The sequence below is a fragment of the Diuraphis noxia genome, unplaced genomic scaffold (assembly GCF_037042655.1).
Source record: "Diuraphis noxia isolate RWA-SAM2 unplaced genomic scaffold, SU_Dnox_SAM2 contig0005, whole genome shotgun sequence".
NCBI lineage: Eukaryota > Metazoa > Arthropoda > Insecta > Hemiptera > Aphididae > Diuraphis > Diuraphis noxia.
The window spans coordinates 11,157,456-11,183,249 of record NW_028301715.1 but is presented as its reverse complement, the minus strand read 5'-3'; the positions used below and the strand labels follow the sequence as shown (position 1 = coordinate 11,183,249).

Genomic DNA, 25,794 nt, shown 5'->3' with positions numbered 1-25,794 from the left:
TAAGTAAATGCACGACTGTCATATTTTGATATGTGGCTGTATTGCACACATAAATTGGTTTTCAGACATACAAAAATATGGCAGTATTGAATTTAAGCTATGTTTATTTTTGTGTCATATGTCCAATTATGGCAGTATTGAACTTTAAATTATTAATGAATAATTAAATATTATTAACTGTTAGTTTTTTTGAAATTTGATTAAAATTGTTGTGTTATAATTTATAGTTGTACAGGTAATATATATAAGGATGAAAATTAATCATTTAATAGTTGTAGGTATGTAATCAATATCTTTAAAAATAATTAACTACAAAACACAAAATAAAATACTACTTGTCTTTAAGTCAATAAGCTTATTTTTATGAATCAAAGTAACAAATAATATGACAAATTAAAAAAAAATATATTCTAACCTGATAATGACTATAAAATTATCAAATGCTTTTGAACAACAAGAGTACAAGACTATAACGTTATGTACGAATTTGAATAATTTATTATTATTTAAATAATATAGGTAATACTTGTTTGAAATACAATGTAAAAAAAAAAAGTTACTCATTAATCATTATAATTATCATGGCCTTATGTTTAATAATATTATGCTACCTATGGCTTTGAAAATAAATAAATAACATGTCTAATTTTATTATATAGATTAATCATCATCTTCATAGTTTTTTATTAGTATTTGTTATAAGTATTATCAATTTCAGATATTTTTAAGTTCTTATAAAAATGATAATTAATATCTGGAATAAGTTTTGCTTTGGGTGATAAAATTAAATCTATTTTATATGTAAGATTCCAGGCTTTTCAATAAATGCAAATTTCATAATATGTAGGTATTGTATGTTTGATAATTTTATTTTTGAATTTCTATTTTTCTTTAAAACTATAATTTCTTGATAATTTGCTTGCCCATAAGTTGTTTAAATTGCTGTAAAAACAATTTATCAGGGAATTCTTTTTTAACTTTAATTAATTTAATATCTCTCTATAAAACCATTTGACCGATAGTATTTTTATTAAAGTTGTTACAAAAATCTTTACTATGACACCTTGTTCTTATTAAAATGTCATCAAATTCTGATTTTAGACCTTTCTTATGATGTTCCTGATCTTTTATTTTCCTTCCAGTCCTTGTCTTTAATACTATCATCAAAATCTTCATTATCTAAATCTGTAAACAGAATACAAACTGTGTTGCAACATAAAGTTCATATAAATACGAGATCATTGAGATCAACATAAAATTATTATTCATTATCAGAGTCAGTTATTTAATCACACTAAGTTTCCATTGGCACCTACTAGCTCAATGAAATTTTGTGAACTTTCATTTGATTTGTTTGAATGTGTCATGTGTGTTTTCAACGGTAAATCGTCTAAAAAAATATAATAATAATATAGCTTGTAAAAAATTGCAACTGTGTAGCTGCTATAACTGTGTACCTACTTACTGTTCTCATATTCATATAGGTACTTATCACTGAAGATGTAGTATTTAACCATCCAATGTTACTTTATTTGTAATATTAAATTCTGCATTTTTAATAGCTGTTAATATTTTCATAGAACAATAACACAATCAAATTAAAATTTATGGTTGATAAGGTTTTGTACATTAGAAATTATCATAAAATGATTAATAGAATGAATTACATTCGGTATTTATTAGGGTATATAATATCATACAAAATATATACAATAAGCCAAAAACTGACATAGATTAATATAGGTATTATTACTTATTTATACATTATATTTATAATTTATATTGCTTAAAAGTTAAACCATTTAAAATTAAATTAAATTTTTACAGATTTATAGGTAAACAATTTTATATATATATATATTTTTTTATTGAACATATTCACATCGACAACAAAGGCCATTAGTTAGGTACACTTATTTACAATAATATGATATAATATAATATATGTAGGTACTGATACAATGGTAGTAAAGTTATTTAATTAGGATAAAAATTTTTTTTTATATAAGATTGAACAATTTTGTTTTTCTTAAAAAATTAATCATGTCTAGGTTTTTTTCATGAATTGGTTATTTTATATTTTACGTAGGTACTTAATTCAGTAATTTATTAAAATTGCATTTATTATTTATTTTCTAAAAAAAACACAATATATCAAACATTCATAAATAATAAATTGGAATAATATTTTTTAATTATCGAAGTAAAATAAATAAACATTAATACAAGTAATTATAATTAATCTTTACGTTATTAAAATAAAAACGAACCGGTAGGTATCCGAGTTCTAGTAGTTAACTTGTTGTGGTTAGTGAACTAGTGAAGAAATTATAAGATCTTGAATGAAATATTTAAAACATAAATTAACACATTATAACTAGGAAGGGAAGATAAAAATTAAACATTCATCGGATTATTTTAGATATATAATACCTGTAATTCATAAAACTCATAAAAGAAGCATGATCGTAATCAATAATCAAACAAAAATAGGCTAAGAAAAATAATATATTATATTATAATTTAAATTTAAAATTACAAATATTTTTTGGTTATTATTATATCACATTTAATTATTTAAATGAACATTATTCATAAACGTGAACCTCCTTGGTAATAGAAGTTTTATTGAAATATTACATATCTATGGATTTATCCTATTAACGTAACATAATATAATCTGTGGCAATTGTCTTTTCAGAATTAGAAGTGGCAGTCGATTAAAGATTCTAAAATTATAATTTCAATGAGCACTAGATCAATCATGAACTAAAAATATTCTGTATTTCGTATAATTTTAATTTCATAATTAATAATATTTTCAGACTTCAATTAAGTATCTGATGCGTTCTTACGTCGGTATCGGAGTGTGCCCATACACGTCTCGGATTTCACCAAAACCCCGAAAAAGAGTCGATGTTTGAGGTAAGTTTATTTTCATATTCTTTTGAGGCTTGAATCTTATGTTAGGCTTTAAATAAATATTTAACGTCACGAAAAATATATTCTCAAGTTCCGAGTATCGTTGACGCATATTTTATTTCTAAGCCCGAAATTAAGAAATATGCGAGATCGATTAATATAAAAGCGCTGCGTCGTTTTTCAGGTTGCCAGACGTATAATAATTATAAATTTATAACCTAGGTATGTGTTTGTAATCGACATTTTTCAATTTTTGTTTAGTTAATTGTAATATCCGTTTTAACTGATAACTCCAGTCTCCAAAACTCATAGGGAGCAATTTTTATTCGTACCTAAATGGTAATTTGTTCCAAATCCAACGTTAGAAGTCAGGAATTTAGAATAAAATATATTTTATTTTGATAAATTATGTATATTATAGATATTTATAGTTATTTATAACCTTTATTCTTTATCTCATATCTAATATCATAGGTTCTTATTAAGTTATTATATTGTAGGTACACCTATAAAGCCCTATGACCTAAAGGCTAAAAGAATGGATCACTGACTGTTGAACTAAGCGGTTATGAAAAATATATTATAACATAGTTATCATACATTTAACAAATATCTGTTAAAATAGTGTATCTACTTAATACATACACACAGGAGTTATTATTTTCTTCAAAATTGTACAGTTATTATTTATTATGAAGTTGCGTAAGGTTATGTAAATAACCAAACTCTAATTTATTGCAATCGAATTTTTATTCATTTTCTAAAACTCAATCTTTCAAAAATTAATATATAATAACACTTATAATATTCATGAATTCTTGAAATAAAATAAATAAACAAACTATAATACGCAACCATGGTTAATCAATTTTTCCAAAAACATTGCATGTACCTAGTTATCATAATTCATAATACCTTGTATTATCATAGACATACATTATATACCTGGTTTGAGGATATATCGTTATCATTACACGATTTCATAAAAATATAAAACTCAAACGCTCAAAACATTTTTCCTATAATTACGCATAAAATATTCTCTATAGCTATTTGAATCAAAACTTATGGAAAACTTGATGTTAAATTTTATAACCTTAGATATAAATACAAACGATATTATGAATTTTGAACTACAAAATAATTTGCAAATATTCACGGTTTTGACGAATTTTTGTCAATATTTGAAATTCAAATGCTAATAAAAATTCAATTTGAATTTCCGGAAGACATTTTTACTGTGATAAAGATTGAAAAATTTGTAAGGAATCTTGTATTAAACTTTCAAATCTTAGATTAAAAAAATTTTTTTTATGAATTTCTAGCTTAAAACAATTTGCGAATTTTTTTGATTTTTACGTATTTTGTCAAAATTCAAAATTTGAATGCTTATAAAAAAAATTGTAACCATAAATATTTTTTATTTTAAACTGCTATTGTAACAATATGTTAAGAGAGCCTTGTATTAAATTTTCAAGATTTTTTACCCAAAAAATAAATTTTTATCAATATTAATTTAAAAAAAACTAATAATGATCGAAAATTGCATATATCTAAGAATAGTTCAACTTAAGTCAAACATTTTTGAAAATTTCATGGTGAATAGAATGTACTTATATAAACATTCGGTGAAAATTTCATGTATCAATGGTCATTTGTTTTAAAGTTACATCAAAAATCAAAATCGATTTTGTCAAAAACTGATTGTGCGTAAAATTTCCCGTTTTTCCCTTAATTTTTAGTTTGTTTATCCCGATTATTTAAAAATATATTAAGAATACTTTTGACCACCATAGTACCAACTAGATTCACATTCTGATCGAATAATGTACTGAAGTCAAAAATCGAAGCACTTTTACTGCCCCAAAACGTGATGACAGACACAAAAAAATAAATATAATCATGGTTTTGACGAATTTTTGTCAATATTTAAATTTTAAATGCTTATAAAAAAAATTGTGTCTATGTATTTTTATACTTTTTTAATCACTATAAGAATAACTTATGAGGAACTTTGTATTAAATTTTCAAGTATATTGATATGGCCAAAAAAATTGTATCGATACTTCAAAAGATAATGTTCAGTAAAATTGAAAATTTCAGCTATCTATAAATATCTCAAAAAAAGTCAAAATATTTTGAAAATTAAATCATGTAAAGAAAATGCTAATCTAAATAACTGGTAAAATTGTCAAGTATCTACGATTTATACTTTTTGAATGATAACAAATATTTGAAATCGTTTGAGGATAAATCGTTATCGTTACGCTATTTCGTAAAAATTTAAAATTCAAACGCACTTAAAATTTTTCCTATAATGATGCTTCGAGTTTTCTCTATAGCTACTTGATGGAAAACGTATGGAAAACTTAGTGTTGTATTTTTAATCCTTAGTTATAAACAAATACATTTTTTGATTTTTAAATTTCAAATTTGCTTGCAAATTTTCGCATTTTCGACAGATTTCGTAAAAATTTGAACTATAAACGCTTATAAAAAAAAATTGTGCCTATGTATTCTTATAATTTTTTAATCACTTTAAGAATAACTTATGAGAAACTTTGTATTAAATTTTCAAGTTTTTTTATATGGCCAAAAAAATTTTATCGACACTTCAAAAAAAAATTTTCAGACGAATTGAAAATATCAGTGGTCTATAAATAACTCTAAAATTTAACTGTATATAGATTACCCTAACATAAACATTTCGTGAAAATTTCAAGTATTTACCGTGATTAGTTTTTGAATTACAACAATATAAAAAAATCGATTTGGTCGAAAACGGGTTTGCGTTTTTTTGAAAACTGTTGGAAAGTGTTTACTTTTGACTTCTATAATGCACCAAGGATATTCACTTTTACATCGGAAACCACCCCCAACGTTTGAAGTTGAAGCATTATTGCGACTAGTTATGCTGTATACATATAGACACACACACACAAAAACCAAAACACACATCATTGTAAAATCAATACATTCATCACTTCGTTCAGAATCTAAAATGAATAGGTCAGAAAATATTGTTGAATATTTTATTGAAATTTCAGAGATGGTATTCTTCAGTGAAGATTTGCCAACTAAATATCATATTCGTTGTGAAGCCTGTGTGAAATGTATTAACAATGTTTCGAAGATGATGTTTTATAGTAGATTCAGATATTGGGTAAGTGATTTTCTATTTTTTAGTAGGTTTATTTTTATTTTATTAATTTATTAATTGATCAGGGGATAGATTACTTGCAATTTATAAATTATTCGTTTTGTAACCACTGGTATAACACTATTCAAGTTATCAATAAAATCATGATAAAAATTAGGAAATTGGTCAGGTATAATGTTTAAAATTTTTTTTTTTTAATAATTTCCTCAATGATATTTAAATATTTTTCCAATTATCAGGTACGATGACCTGTAGGTACTATAGGGCTGGGAGTGTGAGAGTGGGGACAGAGAAGGATAAAGAGACAGGGGGGAGAGAGAGAGAGAGAGAGAGAGAGAGAGAGAGAGAGATAGTGTGAGGTAAGGTTAGTTTAGGTTAGGTTAGGTAGGGTAGGTACTATAGTGACTTGTAAAGAGAGGGCGAGAGAAGGACAGTGTGAGAGGGAGGGAAAGAGGTAGATAGGATGAAGGATAAGGAGATAAAGTGAATGAGAGTGTGCAAGTGTGAGAAAAATGGGTAGAGGGGGGATGACAGACGAGTGAGTGTGAGAGAGATAGGTGAGGGGTATGGTGTGAAAGTGATAGGGTGAGAGAGAGGTAGTGTCAAAGGGAGATGATAAGGTTAGGTGGGGGAACAGAACAAAAAGCGAGAATTGTGAGAGGTTGTGAGAGGTTGTGAGAGACAGTGAGATAGGTGAAGGGGAGGGCGTGATAGGGATAGGTAGAAAGAGGGGTAGTGGCAGAGAGAGAGGATAAGGTTAGGTGGGGGGAAGGGGAATAGTTAGGTAGAATAGTTATGTTAACAATTCTGAATATGTAGGAAAGGATCTTAAATTGCAAAGGTCACTCGACCCTTTGAGTGATACTACCAGGTTAGGTAAGGTTTACAACCTTCGACTATGGGATAGAATAAAAAGAGAAGGTTGGTTAGGCCGATTAAGAGGATGTCAGTGGAATTTTTTTTCTCCTAGAAAAAGAAATGCACTGACATCCTCTTAAGTGTTATCAAGTCAAAAAAGCTCTTGATTGTTGATTGTTTACATTATTATAAGTCTTGTAAAAAGTATGACTTTGTCATTACATATTTTGTTAAAATCAATCAAATGAATATTATTTTTAAAATAACAAATTTCATTTTTATACACAAATTTGCTATTTCATTAAACATATTATAGATAATAGTCTTATTATGAAAAGTTATAAGGCGCATGATTGGAAGTAAAAGTTATAATTAATAAAAAACTGTAGAGCTACGACTTTTATGTACTTATTAATAATTCATTAAATATACCCAGTTTAATATGCCTTAAAAAAAATTACATTATTTAATAAAATTACACTATAAAAATCCTAGGTTTATATATATATATCATGTGTCCCACACTTTACTACTTTACTAATCACTCATTACCCTTTAATTATACCCTGTAATCAATCATAAATTCCTATATGACTTAAAATTCTTTTAACTCATATATTTTAGTGGTATCCATACAACTTGGTTTTGTTGTTTTTGTGATTGGAGTAGACTTCCACTTTTTGTTTCCCATGAGTATTTATTTTTTTTTGAAAATTTTTTTATTTAATTTGTGCCCTTTTTTTTTACTATTTGTGGAATTTCATTCCTTATTTCGTTTAGTTCCTTTAATAATTTTTATATGTTGTAAGGCATATAGGATTAGGAAAAAAAAAATGCTATAATTGGTATAATATGTTGTGCATTGTTGATAATATAATATGTTATTTATTATGACAAATTTTCGTGATTTCCTTAATTTATTTTTATTTATATTTTCTTAGGGTTAATTAATCGCTTTTGTTGTAAATGCAAAATTGATCTTTGGAATTTGATGGATTTATGTCATATATTCGTACCTAATTAAGTGAATTGTCGATTCCAAAGTTTTTATCGTTTGTATTTATGTTATTGTATTATAGCCCATCTGATACTTTGTTTTCTTTACCATTTTTATGTGATTTATCAAAGGTGAAATCTTATAGTTCGATATTATTTTTGAAAAAGAAACATTTGTTTGATATTATTGAAAAATCCATTTTGTCCTTGATTATGAACACTTATGTTAAGTAAACTTTGTTGTTTGTTTCAGTTATTTGATAATTGTTTTTATCTCTGGACATTTATTTTTTTATCATTATTTTTTTTCTTTTCTATTTAAATCAGAATTATTTGTTAAATGTGGGCTATGAATTATATTCCCGATAATCTGCTATGGATTATGTTTTATTTATTATTAGTCATCGTTTGGACTACTTATTTTAATTTTATATGTTATTAAATAAATATATTTATTTTATTTTTATTTATTATTACCTAGTCATCATTTGGACTATAATATAGTTATAATATATTTTTATTTTATTTGAATCTAAACATCTCTGTGTTTAATTCTTTTATAAATAATGTGTTAATCTTCTTTGGATTATATTTTATTTATTATTATTCAACGTTTTGACTATAATTTTAATTTTATTTGTTATTATATTAATATATTTATTTGATCTTTATTTATTTTAGTCATCATTTGGACTATAATATAGTTATAATATTTTTTTATTTTATTTGAATCTCAACATCTCTGTGTTTAATTCTTTTATAAAAAATGTAGAATTAATCTTCTTTGGATTATATTTTATTTATTATTAGTCGTCGTTTGGACTATAACCTTAATTTTATTTGAATCTAAACATCTCTGTGTTTAATTCTTTTATACAAAATGTGTATTATCTTTGGATTATATTTTATTTATTATTAGTCATCATTCGGACTATAATTTAGTTATAATATATTTTTATTTTATTTGAATCCTAACAACTCAGTGTTTAAATCTTTTATAAAAAATGTGTTAAACATTTCTGGATTTTATTTTATTTATTATTAGTCAATAGTCATCGTTTGGACTATATATTTTAATTTTATTTGAATCTAAACATCTCTTTGTTTAATTCATTTATAAATAATGTTTTAATCTTATTTGGTTATGTTTTATTTATTTTATTCGTCATAGTTTGGACTATATATTTAAATTTTATTTGAATCTAAACATCTCTGTGTTTAATTCTTTCATAAAAATGTGTTAATCTTCTTTGGATTATATTTTATTTATTATAAGTCATTATTTGGAATATATATATTTTAATTTTATTTAAATCTAAAAATCTCTATGTTTAATTATTTTATAAAACATGTTTTAATCTTTTTTGGATTATATTTTATTTATTATAAGTTATTATTTGGAATATATATATATTTTAATTTTATTTGAATCTAAACATCTATCTGTGTTTAATTGTTTTATAAAAAATGTGTTAATCTTCTTTGGATTATATTTTATTTATTATTATTCAACTCTTTAACTATAATTTTAATTTTAGTTGATATCATATTAATATATTTATTTGATCTTTATTTATTATTTATTATAGTCATAATTTGGACTATAATATAGTTATAATATAGTTATAATATATTTTTATTTTATTTGTATCTAAACATCTCTGTGTTGAATTCTTTTATAAAAAATGTAGAATTAATCTTCTTTGGGTTATATTTTATTTATTATTAGTCATCGTTTGGACTATATATTTTAATGTTATTTGAATCTAAACATCTCTGTGTTTAATTCTTTCATAAAAACGTATTAATCTTCTTTGGATTATATTTTATTTATTATAAGTCGCCGTTTGGACTATTTATTTTAATTTTATTTGAATCTAAATTCTAAACATCTCTGTGTTTAATTCTTTTATAAAAAATGTGTTAATCTTCTTTGGATTATATTTTATTTATTATTATTCAACGCTTTGACTATAATTTTAATTTTATTTGTTGTTATATTAATATATTTATTTGATCTTTATTTATTTTAGTCATCATTTGGACTATAATATAGTTATAATATTTTTTTATTTTATTTGAATCTCAACATCTCTGTGTTTATTTCTTTTATAAAAAATATATAATTAATCTTCTTTGGATTATATTTTATTTATTATTAGTCATCATTCGGACTATAATTTAGTTATAATATATTTTTATTTTATTTGAATCTTAACAACTCAGTGTTTAAATCTTTTATAAAAATATGTTAAACATTTCTGGATTTTAGTTTATTTATTATTAGTCAATAGTCATCGTTTGGACTATATATTTTAATTTTATTTGAATCTAAACATCTCTTTGTTTAATTCATTTATAAATAATGTTTTAATCTTCTTTGGGTTATGTTTTATTTATTTTATTCGTCATAGTTTGGACTATATATTTAAATTTTCTTTGAATCTTAACAACTGTGTGTTTAATTATTTTATAAAAATGTATTAATCTTCTTTGGATTATATTTTATTTATTATTAGTCATCATTTGGACTATATATTTTAATGTTATTTGAATCTAAACATATTCTCTGTGTTTAATTCTTTTATAAATATTTATTAATCTTCTTTGGTTATTTTTTATTTATTATTAGTCATCGTTTGGACTATAATTTTAATTTTATTTGTTATTATATTAATATATTTATTAGATCTTTATTTATTATAAGTCATTATTTAGACTATATATTTTAATTTTATTTGAATATAAAAATATTCTCTGTGTTTAATTATTTTATAAAAAATGTATTAATCTTCTTTGGATTATATTTTATTTATTATAAGTCATTATTTGGACTATATATTTTAATTTTATTTGAATATAAACATATTCTCTGTGTTTAATTCTTTTATAAAAAATGTAAAATTAATCTTCTTTGGATTATATTTTATTTATTATTAGTCATCGTTTGGACTATAACTTTAATTTAATTTTAATCTAATCATCTATGTGTTTCATTCTTTTATACAAAATGTGTTAATCATTGTATTATATTTTATTTATTATTAGTCATCATTTGGACTATAATATAGTTATAATATATTTTTATATTATTTGAATCTAAACGTCTCTGTGTTTAATTCTTTTATAAACAATGTATTAATCTTCTTTGGATTATATTTTTTTTTTTTTATTAGTCATTGGACTATAATTTTAAATTTATTTGAATCCTAACAACTGTTTTTAATTATGTTTTTATAAAACATGTTAAACATTTCTGGATTTTATTTTATTCATTATTAGTCATTGTTTGGACTATAATTTTAAATTTATTTGAATCCTAACAACTCTGTTTTTAATTATTTTTTTAAGAACATGTTAAACATTTCTTGGTTTTATTTTATTCATTATTAGTCATCGTTTGGACTATAATTTTAAATTTATTTGTATCCTAACAACTCTGTGTTTAATTCTCCATTTAAAATATTCTTTTTAAAAATAATCTGATCATGTTTATTTTAGTGAAATATATATGTTTATTTAAATCTTTTATGAATAAGAGTCACTTTTTTTGGACGCCACTTTGTGATGAATTAAATCTTTACATTTTAATAATATGTTAATTGGTATGCTATAGTTTGCTATTTTAATTGATAATAATCAAAAGGACTTTGTATGTCGGGTTTCTTTATACTACCTTTTATTATTAATTAATGCATATATTTATTATGATTATTATTATGGTTTATGTTACACCTGAGCTTGTGTTTCTTTATTAATTTGTCATTAATTATAATTTTGTTGTTGAAGTTGTATGAATATATATATATTATATATGTTGATATAATTTCTTAACTGTTCATAATTGAATAAATTCGTTAAATATTTTTATTTATTTTATTTTGATTTAAATGGTGATTATTTATATTTTATTTATACTTTTTAGTTTTTTGGTTTGGTGGAAAATTTGGTTTTTTTATAGTGTATAATGGCAGTATTTATTTTGTAAATTATTGAAAATTAATTTTTTTTTTTTTTAGCCCGACATACTAGGTTATACCAACCTAGTATCCAAAAATGATATTTAAAATAGGGATTTCCATTTAAAAAGAATGAAGAAATACATGACTTAAAAGAATTTTAAGTGATATAGGAATTTATGATTGATTTGTCTAGTTTGATGTCCAACAAAGAGAATTGAAAGATATTTACAGGTTAATGAGCAATAAAGTGTACCCTGTTATTTGAGACACATGATATATTGTATATATTAAAAAATAAATTTAAAAAGCTAGTAAAAATTTCATTTTTCTTTCATATTCAATATAAGTGCTAAGTGCTTGATTTTCAATATACTATCAAAATATGCACTAAAAACATTTAGAATTTTATCAAATAAGTTTTTAAATATGCTGTATACTACTACCTACCTAGAAATAAGCATACAATAAAACTTCCAAAAATGAAAAAAATATATAAAATGCATAAAAAGTCTTTGCTCTAGAAAACATAAAATGTTTTAAAATAAAAATTTGTAATAGTAATTTGTCCAGATAAAAGAAAAACAACTTTTGAAGGTGATTAAGAGTTAAAAGAATTTCATTATGAAATTGAAAGCAACTTATATTACTAGTTTTTTAAAATTAATCCAAATCTCTAATACTGGAAAGAAGAAATAAGTTCTGGTGATAGTTAATTTTTCTGAGACATACAATCATTATTAAATTATTATTTTAGTTGAGTGTTGGAATCTATACTAGTGTTAATCGTACCTATACTTTTTTGACTAATCTAATGGAATTTTTTAATTTAAGATTTTAGAAATAAAAAAAAAATTGTTTGTTGTTCACAAATGTATTTATTCCTAGGTATTCAATATTTTAAGTGACATACGTGTTGTTGTTATTATTAGCTATAAAAATAAAAAAACATTCTTGAACTTGATGAAAAATAGACGTACACAAGTACTAATTATCTTATATAATAGATATGGTTTCTATATGTTAAAAAAATAAATTTTGGACCTAAAGGTCAACACATCGACTGTCGTTGCTAGCTCCCGGATGGGCAACCACCTGGGTTCTTAGTGACGAATCCTTGTCTTATTTACATGTGTTTAAAACCAAACAGTACGTCGAATACTGTATTTTGGGGTATGGTGTGGCGCGGTGGTTTGCCATGGTTAAACATCGCCTGGCGTCACTAGCTCCTGGATGGGTGACCACCTGGGTTCTTAGTGACGAATCCTTACCCCACAAACTCACGTGTTTCTAAACAAACACACGCAATATAGATATATAATTGCCAAAGGATTTGTTTTAAAAAAAAGTATATTATGTAATAATTAAAATAATAAGAAACCAATTGTACATTGTTTAAGTCTATATGAGATATTATACTTCATACTATAACTTTTTAATAATAATAATTAATAATAAGTATGTAATTTGAGATATTTTATATGATTAAATTTTCTTCTGGACAAATGATCTTTGTCACAAAAAATGTACAGACACAGTGATGTAAAGATTACCAATCACACAGCAAAATGTTATGCTGAAATAATAAATAATAATATTTTATTGTAGAAAAGATTGTGTAAACATTTTTTTAGATCGTTTTATTTAAAAAATATTCAAATTCGTAATAATTCAATTTCTGGTGTTTAGGGTCGTTTTTATTAGGTACCATATAAAAATAAAAATAAAATTACCAATATGGTATCATCTGACGTTTTTGGGCTCAGAAAAGCATGATAACTATAATTTTAGTATGTCGGAAGGGGAAATAATTTAGATATTAGGAACACCATTATTGTAATAATATTACAAAAGTTGTTTTGCTTTAATGAGAATGTCGCACTTTCATTCTGTTCAACAGGACTTTTGTAAGTCAGACAATACAAACATAAAATCTTTAATAATTATTAGTTATTACTTGTATAATTTACATCCAATCATACTTTCGAGTTTAGATGACAATTTTTGATTAGGACTCCATAAAATGTACTATGGATGTGTTAACAGAAGTTCCCCTCACGTATACTCATTTATGCACTCATCACGGCCAGACACTCGTGGTCATATAAATATGTGCATAAAGTTATGGTCACCAAAAAAATGGGCATGGCCCTATCCATAATATATTATTTAAGAAGCAGTTGCACCAAAGTCCTAAAAATCTAGTAGGGAGAAAAATATTTCAAGAGGCTCAACATCTTAATAATAAGAGCTATTTCTAAGAGGTTAACAATCAAGAGAACAACTTGATAAGTAAACACTTATATCGGAAATCAACTAAGGATCTTTTTATTCAAAGTGTCCTAGTTGACCATCCGTTTGTCACGCGTTACCCAAATAGCATTTATTTTTCTACGATCATTTAGACTGATACTTATTAAACCCAGTGTCGTAGTCAGCCTTCCCGAGGGGTATTGAGTGTATAGTACTGTATACACTTTTTCCCTCCCCAAATCCTAACCCTGGCTACGGCACTGCCTTCCCAGCGGACATGCGGATGGTTAATTAAGTCATAAGGAGGTTGTAGAGGTTAGGTACCTATCGACAATGGTAAGTTGAGCTCAAGTGATGATAGATGACTATCATCACTGGTCGTAACCTTTGCAGAGATCTTTTCTTACTAACTACCAAGGTATTCGAAATTGTCAACATAACAATGAAAAATATTTAAAAATTAACGAGGAAAATATTAATACTACATTTCTATAAAAATATTTAGCTTTTATAATGAATACTTAATACTTAAAATATTATATATACCTGATTAATATTGTCATAATTTGGATCACGGTTTTAAAACCATACGAGTATAAGTGTTATACCAGTATTTCATATGAACTAATGTCAATCACAATAAATAATACATCCTCTGATCATAATTTGTTCAATAAACTATAAGAAATCGAGTTAATTTTTGTGTTCACAATTTTTAAACTATATATTAGCCATAAGCCACTAAAAAAAAATAATTTCATCATGATTTATTTATCCATCTTTATTTTTCTTGAGAATATCATTGTGTATTCTATGTTCATATTTTTTCCAAATTTCTTTTTTGATCCTTAAAAATCATTTGCCTGCGGGCGCCAATACCCCCCTTCCATTATTATTTTCAAAATATAGCTTTAGTTTATTTTTGTGGACACAATTTTTAAAATTTATTAGACACTTGCCACTAAAAAACATAATTATATCATGATTTAATTATCCTTCATATTTGATGTCATTAAATTTTCTTGAGAATACATAGTGACGTCTTCATTGTTTATTCTATGTTCATATTTTTTTCCAAATTTCTTTTTTGATCTTATAAATTATTTGCCTGCGGGCGCAGATACCCCCATCCATTTTTATTTTCAAAATAAAGCTGTAGATTATTTTTGTGGAAACAATTTTTAAACTTTATTAGCCACATCCCAATAAAAAAACATAATTCTATTATAATTTATTTATCCAACCTTTATTTTTCTTGAGAATACATAGTTAAGTCTTCATTGTGTATTCCAAGACTATGATGTTTTCCAAATTTATTTTTTGATCCTTAAAAATCATTTGCCTGCGGGCGCCAATACCACCTTTTCATTTTTATTTTCAAAATAAAGATCTAGTTTATTATTGTGGACACAATTTATAAACTTTATTATCCACTTGCCACTAAAAAACATAATTTTATCATGATTTAATTACCCATCATATTATATTATTTTATTAATTTTTCATGGGAATACATAGTGCAGTCATCATTGTGTATTCTAAGTAAAAATATTTTTCCAAATTTCTTTTTTGTTGCTTAAAAATCATTTGCCTGCGGGCGCCAATACCCCCTTTCCATTTTTATTTTCAAAATATGTTTCTAGTTTATATTTGTGGACACAATGTTCAAACTTTATCAGCCACATGCCACTAAATAAACATAAATTTATCATGATTTAATTATCCTTCATATATAATTTCATTAATTTTGCTTAAGAAGACATATTGCAGTCTTCAATTTGTATTCCAAGACAATAATTTTTTTCCAAATTTATTTTTTGATCCTTAACAATCATTTGCCTGCGGGCGCCAATACCCCCTTTCCATTTTTATTTTAAAAATATGGCTCTAGTTTATTTTTGTGTGTCACAATTTTTAAACATTATCAGCCACATGCCACTAAATAAACATGATTTAATCATGATTTAATTATTTTTCATTAATTTTTCTTGAGAATACATAGTGCAGTCTCCACTTCCTATTCCAAGACAATAATTTTTTCCAAATTTCTTTTTTGTTTCTTAAAAATCATTTGCCTGCGGGCGCCAATACCCCCTTTCCATTTTTATTTTAAAAATATGGTTCTAGTTTATTTTTGTGGACACAATTTTTAAACGTTATTAGTCACATGCCACTAAAAAATATAATTTATCATGATTTAATTATCCTTCATATATTATTTCATTAATTTTGCTTAAGAAGACATATTGCAGTCTTCAATTTGTATTCCAAGACAATAATTTTTTTCCAAATTTATTTTTTGATCCTTAACAATCATTTGCCTGCGGGCGCCAATACCCCCTTTCCATTTTTATTTTAAAAATATGGATCTAGTTTATTTTTGTGGACACAATTTTTAAACGTTATTAGTCACATGCCACTAAAAAATATAATTTCATCATGATTTAATTATCCTTCTTTTATTTTTGTTGAGAATATATAGTGCAGTCTTCATTGTGTATTCTAAGCTCAAATTTTTTCAAAATATCTTTTTTGATTCTTAAAAATCATTTGCCTGCGGGCACCAATACCCCCTTTCCATTTTTATTTTAAAAATATGGATCTAGTTTATTTTTGTGGACACAATTTTTAAACGTTATTAGTCACATGCCACTAAAAAATATAATTTCATCATGATTTAATTATCCTTCTTTTATTTTTCTTGAGAATATATAGTGCAGTCTTCTTTGTGTATTCTAAGTTCAAATTTATTCCCAATTTCTGTTTTGATTCTAAAAAATCATTTGCCTGCGGGCGCCAATACCCCCTTTCCATTTTTATTTTCAAAATATATCTCTAGTTTATTTTTGTGGACACAATTTTTAAATGTTATTAGTCACATGCCACTAAAAAACATAATTTCATCATGATTTAATTATCCTTCTTTTATTTTTTTTGAGAATATATAGTGCAGTCTTCATTGTGTATTCTAAGCTCAAATTTTTTCAAAATATCTTTTTTGATTCTTAAAAATCATTTGCCTGCGGGCGCCAATACCCCCTTTCCATTTTTATTTTAAAAATATATCTCTAGTTTATTTTTGTGGACACAATTTTTAAATGTTATTAGTCACATGCCACTAAATAAACATAATTTCATCATGATTTCATTATCCTTCTTATATTATTTCATTAATATTTCTTGAGAATACATAGTGCAGTCTCCATTGTCTATTCCAAGACAATAATTTTTTCCAAATTTCTTTTTTGTTCCTTAAAAATCATTTGCCTGCGGGCGCCAATACCCCCTTTCCATTTTTATTTTCAAAATATATCTCTTGTTTATTTTTGTGGACACAATTTTTTAATGTTATTAGTCACATGCCACTAAAAAACATAATTTCATCATGATTTAATTATCCTTCTTTTATTTTTGTTGAGAATATATAGTGCAGTCTTCATTGTGTATTCTAAGTTCAAATTTTTTCAAAATATCTTTTTTGATTCTTAAAAATCATTTGCCTGCGGGCGCCAATACCCCCTTTCCATTTTTATTTTAAAAATATGGATCTAGTTTATTTTTGTGGACACAATTTTTAAACGTTATTAGTCACATGCCACTAAAAAATATAATTTCATCATGATTTAATTATCCTTCTTTTATTTTTGTTGAGAATATATAGTGCAGTCTTCATTGTGTATTCTAAGCTCAAATTTTTTCAAAATATCTTTTTTGATTCTTAAAAATCATTTGCCTGCGGGCGCCAATACCCCCTTTCCATTTTTATTTTAAAAATATGGATCTAGTTTATTTTTGTGGACACAATTTTTAAACGTTATTAGTCACATGCCACTAAAAATATAATTTCATCATGATTTAATTATCCTTCTTTTATTTTTGTTGAGAATATATAGTGCAGTCTTCATTGTGTATTCTAAGTTCAAATTTATTCCCAATTTCTGTTTTGATTCTAAAAAATCATTTGCCTGCGGGCGCCAATACCCCCTTTCCATTTTTATTTTCAAAATATATCTCTAGTTTATTTTTGTGGACACAATTTTTAAATGTTATTAGTCACATGCCACTAAAAAACATAATTTCATCATGATTTAATTATCCTTCTTTTATTTTTGTTGAGAATATATAGTGCAGTCTTCATTGTGTATTCTAAGCTCAAATTTTTCAAAATATCTTTTTTGATTCTTAAAAATCATTTGCCTGCGGGCGCCAATACCCCCTTTCCATTTTTATTTTAAAAATATGGATCTAGTTTATTTTTGTGTGTCACAATTTTTAAACATTATCAGCTACATGCCCTCAATAAACATAAATTTATCATTATTTAATTATCCTTCTTTTATTTTGCTTGAGAAGACATATTGCAGACTTCAATTTGTATTCTAAGACAATAATTTTTTTCCAAATTTATTTTTTGATCCTTAACAATCATTTGCCGGCAGGCGCCAATACCCCCTTTCCATTTTTATTTTCAAAATATATATCTAGTTTATTTTTGTGGACACAATTTTAAAACTTTATTAGCCTCATCCCACTAAAAAAACATAATTTCACCATGATTTAATTACCCTTCTTATATTATTTCATTAATTTTTCTTGAGAATACATAGTGCAGTCTCCATTGTCTATTCCAAGACAATTATTTTTTCCAAATTTCTTTTTTGTTTCTTAAAAATCATTTGCCTGCGGGCGCCAATACCCCCTTTCCATTTTTATTTTCAAAATACATCTCTAGTTTATTTTTGTGGACACAATTTTTAAATGTTATTAGTCACATGCCACTAAAAAACATAATTTCATCATGATTTAATTATTCTTCATACATTATTTCATTAATTTTGCTTGAGAAGACATATTGCAGTCTTCATTTTGTATTCTAAGACAATAATTTTTTTCCAAATTAATTTTTTGATTCTTAAAAATCATTTGCCTGCGGGCGCAAATACCCCCTTTCCATTTTTATTTTCAAAATAAATCTCTAGTTTATTTTTATGACACAATTTTTAAACATTATCAGCCACATGCCACTAAAAAACATAATTTCATCATGATTTAATTATCCTTCTTTTATTTTTGTTGAGAATATATAGTGCAGTCTTCATTGTGTATTCTAAGCTCAAATTTTTTCAAAATATCTTTTTTGATTCTTAAAAATCATTTGCCTGCGGGCGCCAATACCCCCTTTCCATTTTTATTTTAAAAATATATCTCTAGTTTATTTTTGTGGACACAATTTTTAAATGTTATTAGTCACATGCCACTAAATAAACATAATTTCATCATGATTTCATTATCCTTCTTTTATTATTTCATTAATTTTTCTTGAGAATACATAGTGCAGTCTCTATTGTCTATTCCAAGACAATAATTTTTTTCCAAATTTATTTTTTGATCCTTAAAAATCATTTGCCTGCGGGCGCCAATACCCCCTTTCCATTTTTATTTTCAAAATATATCTCTAGTTTATTTTTGTGGACACAATTTTTTAATGTTATTAGTCACATGCCACTAAAAAACATAATTTCATCATGATTTAATTATCCTTCTTTTATTTTTGTTGAGAATATATAGTGCAGTCTTCATTGTGTATTCTAAGTTCAAATTTTTTCAAAATATCTTTTTTGATTCTTAAAAATCATTTGCCTGCGGGCGCCAATACCCCCTTTCCATTTTTATTTTAAAAATATGGATCTAGTTTATTTTTGTGTGTCACAATTTTTAAACATTATCAGCCACATGCCCTCAATAAACATAAATTTATCATTATTTAACTATCCTTCTTTTATTTTGCTTGAGAAGACATATTGCAGACTTCAATTTGTATTCTAAGACAATAATTTTTTTTCAAATTAATTTTTTGATCCTTAACAATCATTTGCCGGCGGGCGCCAATACCCCCTTTCCATTTTTATTTTCAAAATATATCTCTAGTTTATTTTTGTGGACACAATTTTAAAACTTTATTAGCCTCATCCCACTAAAAAAACATAATTTCACCATGATATAATTACCCTTCTTATATTATTTCATTAATTTTTCTTGAGAATACATAGTGCAGTCTCCATTGTCTATTCCAAGACAATAATTTTTTCCAAATTTCTTTTTTGTTGCTTAAAAATCATTTGCCTGCGGGCGCCAATACCCCCTTTCCATTTTTATTTTCAAAATATGTTTCTAGTTTATATTTGTGGACACAATGTTCAAACTTTATCAGCCACATGCCACTAAATAAACATAAATTTATCATGATTTAATTATCCTTCATATATTATTTCATTAATTTTGCTTAAGAAGACATATTGCAGTCTCCACTTCCTATTCCAAGACAATAATTTTTTCCAAATTTCTTTTTTGTTCTTTAACAATCATTTGCCTGCGGGCGCCATTACCCCCTTTCCATTTTTATTTTCAAAATATATCTCTAGTTTATTTTTGTGGACACAATTTTTAAACGTTATTAGTCACATGCCACTAAAAAATATAATTTCATCATGATTTAATTATCCTTCTTTTATTTTTCTTGAGAATATATAGTGCAGTCTTCTTTGTGTATTCTAAGTTCAAATTTATTCCCAATTTCTGTTTTGATTCTAAAAAATCATTTGCCTGCGGGCGCCAATACCCCCTTTCCATTTTTATTTTCAAAATATATCTCTAGTTTATTTTTGTGGACACAATTTTTAAATGTTATTAGTCACATGCCACTAAAAAACATAATTTCATCATGATTTAATTATCCTTCTTTTATTTTTGTTGAGAATATATAGTGCAGTCTTCATTGTGTATTCTAAGCTCAAATTTTTTCAAAATATCTTTTTTGATTCTTAAAAATCATTTGCCTGCGGGCGCCAATACCCCCTTTCCATTTTTATTTTAAAAATATATCTCTAGTTTATTTTTGTGGACACAATTTTTAAATGTTATTAGTCACATGCCACTAAATAAACATAATTTCATCATGATTTCATTATCCTTCTTATATTATTTCATTAATATTTCTTGAGAATACATAGTGCAGTCTCCATTGTCTATTCCAAGACAATAATTTTTTCCAAATTTCTTTTTTGTTCCTTAAAAATCATTTGCCTGCGGGCGCCAATACCCCCTTTCCATTTTTATTTTCAAAATATATCTCTTGTTTATTTTTGTGGACACAATTTTTTAATGTTATTAGTCACATGCCACTAAAAAACATAATTTCATCACGATTTAATTATCCTTCTTTTATTTTTGTTGAGAATATATAGTGCAGTCTTCATTGTGTATTCTAAGTTCAAATTTTTTCAAAATATCTTTTTTGATTCTTAAAAATCATTTGCCTGCGGGCGCCAATACCCCCTTTCCATTTTTATTTTAAAAATATGGATCTAGTTTATTTTTGTGGACACAATTTTTAAACGTTATTAGTCACATGCCACTAAAAAATATAATTTCATCATGATTTAATTATCCTTCTTTTATTTTTGTTGAGAATATATAGTGCAGTCTTCATTGTGTATTCTAAGCTCAAATTTTTTCAAAATATCTTTTTTGATTCTTAAAAATCATTTGCCTGCGGGCGCCAATACCCCCTTTCCATTTTTATTTTAAAAATATGGATCTAGTTTATTTTTGTGGACACAATTTTTAAACGTTATTAGTCACATGCCACTAAAAATATAATTTCATCATGATTTAATTATCCTTCTTTTATTTTTGTTGAGAATATATAGTGCAGTCTTCATTGTGTATTCTAAGTTCAAATTTTTTCAAAATATCTTTTTTGATTCTTAAAAATCATTTGCCTGCGGGCGCCAATACCCCCTTTCCATTTTTATTTTAAAAATATGGATCTAGTTTATTTTTGTGGACACAATTTTTAAACGTTATTAGTCACATGCCACTAAAAAATATAATTTCATCATGATTTAATTATCCTTCTTTTATTTTTCTTGAGAATATATAGTGCAGTCTTCTTTGTGTATTCTAAGTTCAAATTTATTCCCAATTTCTGTTTTGATTCTAAAAAATCATTTGCCTGCGGGCGCCAATACCCCCTTTCCATTTTTATTTTCAAAATATATCTCTAGTTTATTTTTGTGGACACAATTTTTAAATGTTATTAGTCACATGCCACTAAAAAACATAATTTCATCATGATTTAATTATCCTTCTTTTATTTTTGTTGAGAATATATAGTGCAGTCTTCATTGTGTATTCTAAGCTCAAATTTTTCAAAATATCTTTTTTGATTCTTAAAAATCATTTGCCTGCGGGCGCCAATACCCCCTTTCCATTTTTATTTTAAAAATATGGATCTAGTTTATTTTTGTGTGTCACAATTTTTAAACATTATCAGCTACATGCCCTCAATAAACATAAATTTATCATTATTTAATTATCCTTCTTTTATTTTGCTTGAGAAGACATATTGCAGACTTCAATTTGTATTCTAAGACAATAATTTTTTTCCAAATTTATTTTTTGATCCTTAACAATCATTTGCCGGCAGGCGCCAATACCCCCTTTCCATTTTTATTTTCAAAATATATATCTAGTTTATTTTTGTGGACACAATTTTAAAACTTTATTAGCCTCATCCCACTAAAAAAACATAATTTCACCATGATTTAATTACCCTTCTTATATTATTTCATTAATTTTTCTTGAGAATACATAGTGCAGTCTCCATTGTCTATTCCAAGACAATTATTTTTTCCAAATTTCTTTTTTGTTTCTTAAAAATCATTTGCCTGCGGGCGCCAATACCCCCTTTCCATTTTTATTTTCAAAATACATCTCTAGTTTATTTTTGTGGACACAATTTTTAAATGTTATTAGTCACATGCCACTAAAAAACATAATTTCATCATGATTTAATTATTCTTCATACATTATTTCATTAATTTTGCTTGAGAAGACATATTGCAGTCTTCATTTTGTATTCTAAGACAATAATTTTTTTCCAAATTAATTTTTTGATTCTTAAAAATCATTTGCCTGCGGGCGCAAATACCCCCTTTCCATTTTTATTTTCAAAATAAATCTCTAGTTTATTTTTATGACACAATTTTTAAACATTATCAGCCACATGCCACTAAAAAACATAATTTCATCATGATTTAATTATCCTTCTTTTATTTTTGTTGAGAATATATAGTGCAGTCTTCATTGTGTATTCTAAGCTCAAATTTTTTCAAAATATCTTTTTTGATTCTTAAAAATCATTTGCCTGCGGGCGCCAATACCCCCTTTCCATTTTTATTTTAAAAATATATCTCTAGTTTATTTTTGTGGACACAATTTTTAAATGTTATTAGTCACATGCCACTAAATAAACATAATTTCATCATGATTTCATTATCCTTCTTTTATTATTTCATTAATTTTTCTTGAGAATACATAGTGCAGTCTCTATTGTCTATTCCAAGACAATAATTTTTTTCCAAATTTATTTTTTGATCCTTAAAAATCATTTGCCTGCGGGCGCCAATACCCCCTTTCCATTTTTATTTTCAAAATATATCTCTAGTTTATTTTTGTGGACACAATTTTTTAATGTTATTAGTCACATGCCACTAAAAAACATAATTTCATCATGATTTAATTATCCTTCTTTTATTTTTGTTGAGAATATATAGTGCAGTCTTCATTGTGTATTCTAAGTTCAAATTTTTTCAAAATATCTTTTTTGATTCTTAAAAATCATTTGCCTGCGGGCGCCAATACCCCCTTTCCATTTTTATTTTAAAAATATGGATCTAGTTTATTTTTGTGTGTCACAATTTTTAAACATTATCAGCCACATGCCCTCAATAAACATAAATTTATCATTATTTAACTATCCTTCTTTTATTTTGCTTGAGAAGACATATTGCAGACTTCAATTTGTATTCTAAGACAATAATTTTTTTTCAAATTAATTTTTTGATCCTTAACAATCATTTGCCGGCGGGCGCCAATACCCCCTTTCCATTTTTATTTTCAAAATATATCTCTAGTTTATTTTTGTGGACACAATTTTAAAACTTTATTAGCCTCATCCCACTAAAAAAACATAATTTCACCATGATATAATTACCCTTCTTATATTATTTCATTAATTTTTCTTGAGAATACATAGTGCAGTCTCCATTGTCTATTCCAAGACAATAATTTTTTCCAAATTTCTTTTTTGTTGCTTAAAAATCATTTGCCTGCGGGCGCCAATACCCCCTTTCCATTTTTATTTTCAAAATATGTTTCTAGTTTATATTTGTGGACACAATGTTCAAACTTTATCAGCCACATGCCACTAAATAAACATAAATTTATCATGATTTAATTATCCTTCATATATTATTTCATTAATTTTGCTTAAGAAGACATATTGCAGTCTCCACTTCCTATTCCAAGACAATAATTTTTTCCAAATTTCTTTTTTGTTCTTTAACAATCATTTGCCTGCGGGCGCCATTACCCCCTTTCCATTTTTATTTTCAAAATATATCTCTAGTTTATTTTTGTGGACACAATTTTTAAATGTTATTAGTCACATGCCACTAAAAAACATAATTTCATCATGATTTAATTATCCTTCTTTTATTTTTGTTGAGAATATATAGTGCAGTCTTCATTGTGTATTCTAAGCTCAAATTTTTTCAAAATATCTTTTTTGATTCTTAAAAATCATTTGCCTGCGGGCGCCAATACCCCCTTTCCATTTTTATTTTAAAAATATGGATCTAGTTTATTTTTGTGGACACAATTTTTAAACGTTATTAGTCACATGCCACTAAAAAATATAATTTCATCATGATTTAATTATCCTTCTTTTATTTTTCTTGAGAATATATAGTGCAGTCTTCTTTGTGTATTCTAAGTTCAAATTTTTTCAAAATATCTTTTTTGATTCTTAAAAATCATTTGCCTGCGGGCGCCAATACCCCCTTTCCATTTTTATTTTAAAAATATGGATCTAGTTTATTTTTGTGGACACAATTTTTAAACGTTATTAGTCACATGCCACTAAAAAATATAATTTCATCATGATTTAATTATCCTTCTTTTATTTTTCTTGAGAATATATAGTGCAGTCTTCTTTGTGTATTCTAAGTTCAAATTTATTCCCAATTTCTGTTTTGATTCTAAAAAATCATTTGCCTGCGGGCACCAATACCCCCTTTCCATTTTTATTTTCAAAATATATCTCTAGTTTATTTTTGTGGACACAATTTTTTAATGTTATTAGTCACATGCCACTAAAAAACATAATTTCATCATGATTTAATTATCCTTCTTTTATTTTTGTTGAGAATATATAGTGCAGTCTTCATTGTGTATTCTAAGTTCAAATTTTTTCAAAATATCTTTTTTGATTCTTAAAAATCATTTGCCTGCCGCCGCCAATACCCCCTTTCCATTTTTATTTTAAAAATATGGATCTAGTTTATTTTTGTGTGTCACAATTTTTAAACATTATCAGCTACATGCCCTCAATAAACATAAATTTATCATTATTTAATTATCCTTCTTTTATTTTGCTTGAGAAGACATATTGCAGACTTCAATTTGTATTCTAAGACAATAATTTTTTTCCAAATTTATTTTTTGATCCTTAACAATCATTCGCCGGCAGGCGCCAATACCCACTTTCCATTTTTATTTTCAAAATATATCTCTAGTTTATTT

At 25.5% G+C, this 25,794-nt stretch overlaps 1 long non-coding RNA gene across 2 annotated transcripts in view; it reads left to right on the top strand.

Moving 5' to 3' along the window:
• Positions 1-25,794, top strand: part of LOC149054893 (uncharacterized) — a 113,778-nt gene that overhangs the window by 1,028 nt on the left and 86,956 nt on the right. For both annotated transcript variants that reach the window (XR_016191972.1, XR_016191974.1), the window contains 2 exons: positions 2,826-2,925; positions 5,970-6,085. This is a non-coding gene — a long non-coding RNA (uncharacterized LOC149054893). The remainder of the gene's footprint in view (positions 1-2,825; positions 2,926-5,969; positions 6,086-25,794) is intronic.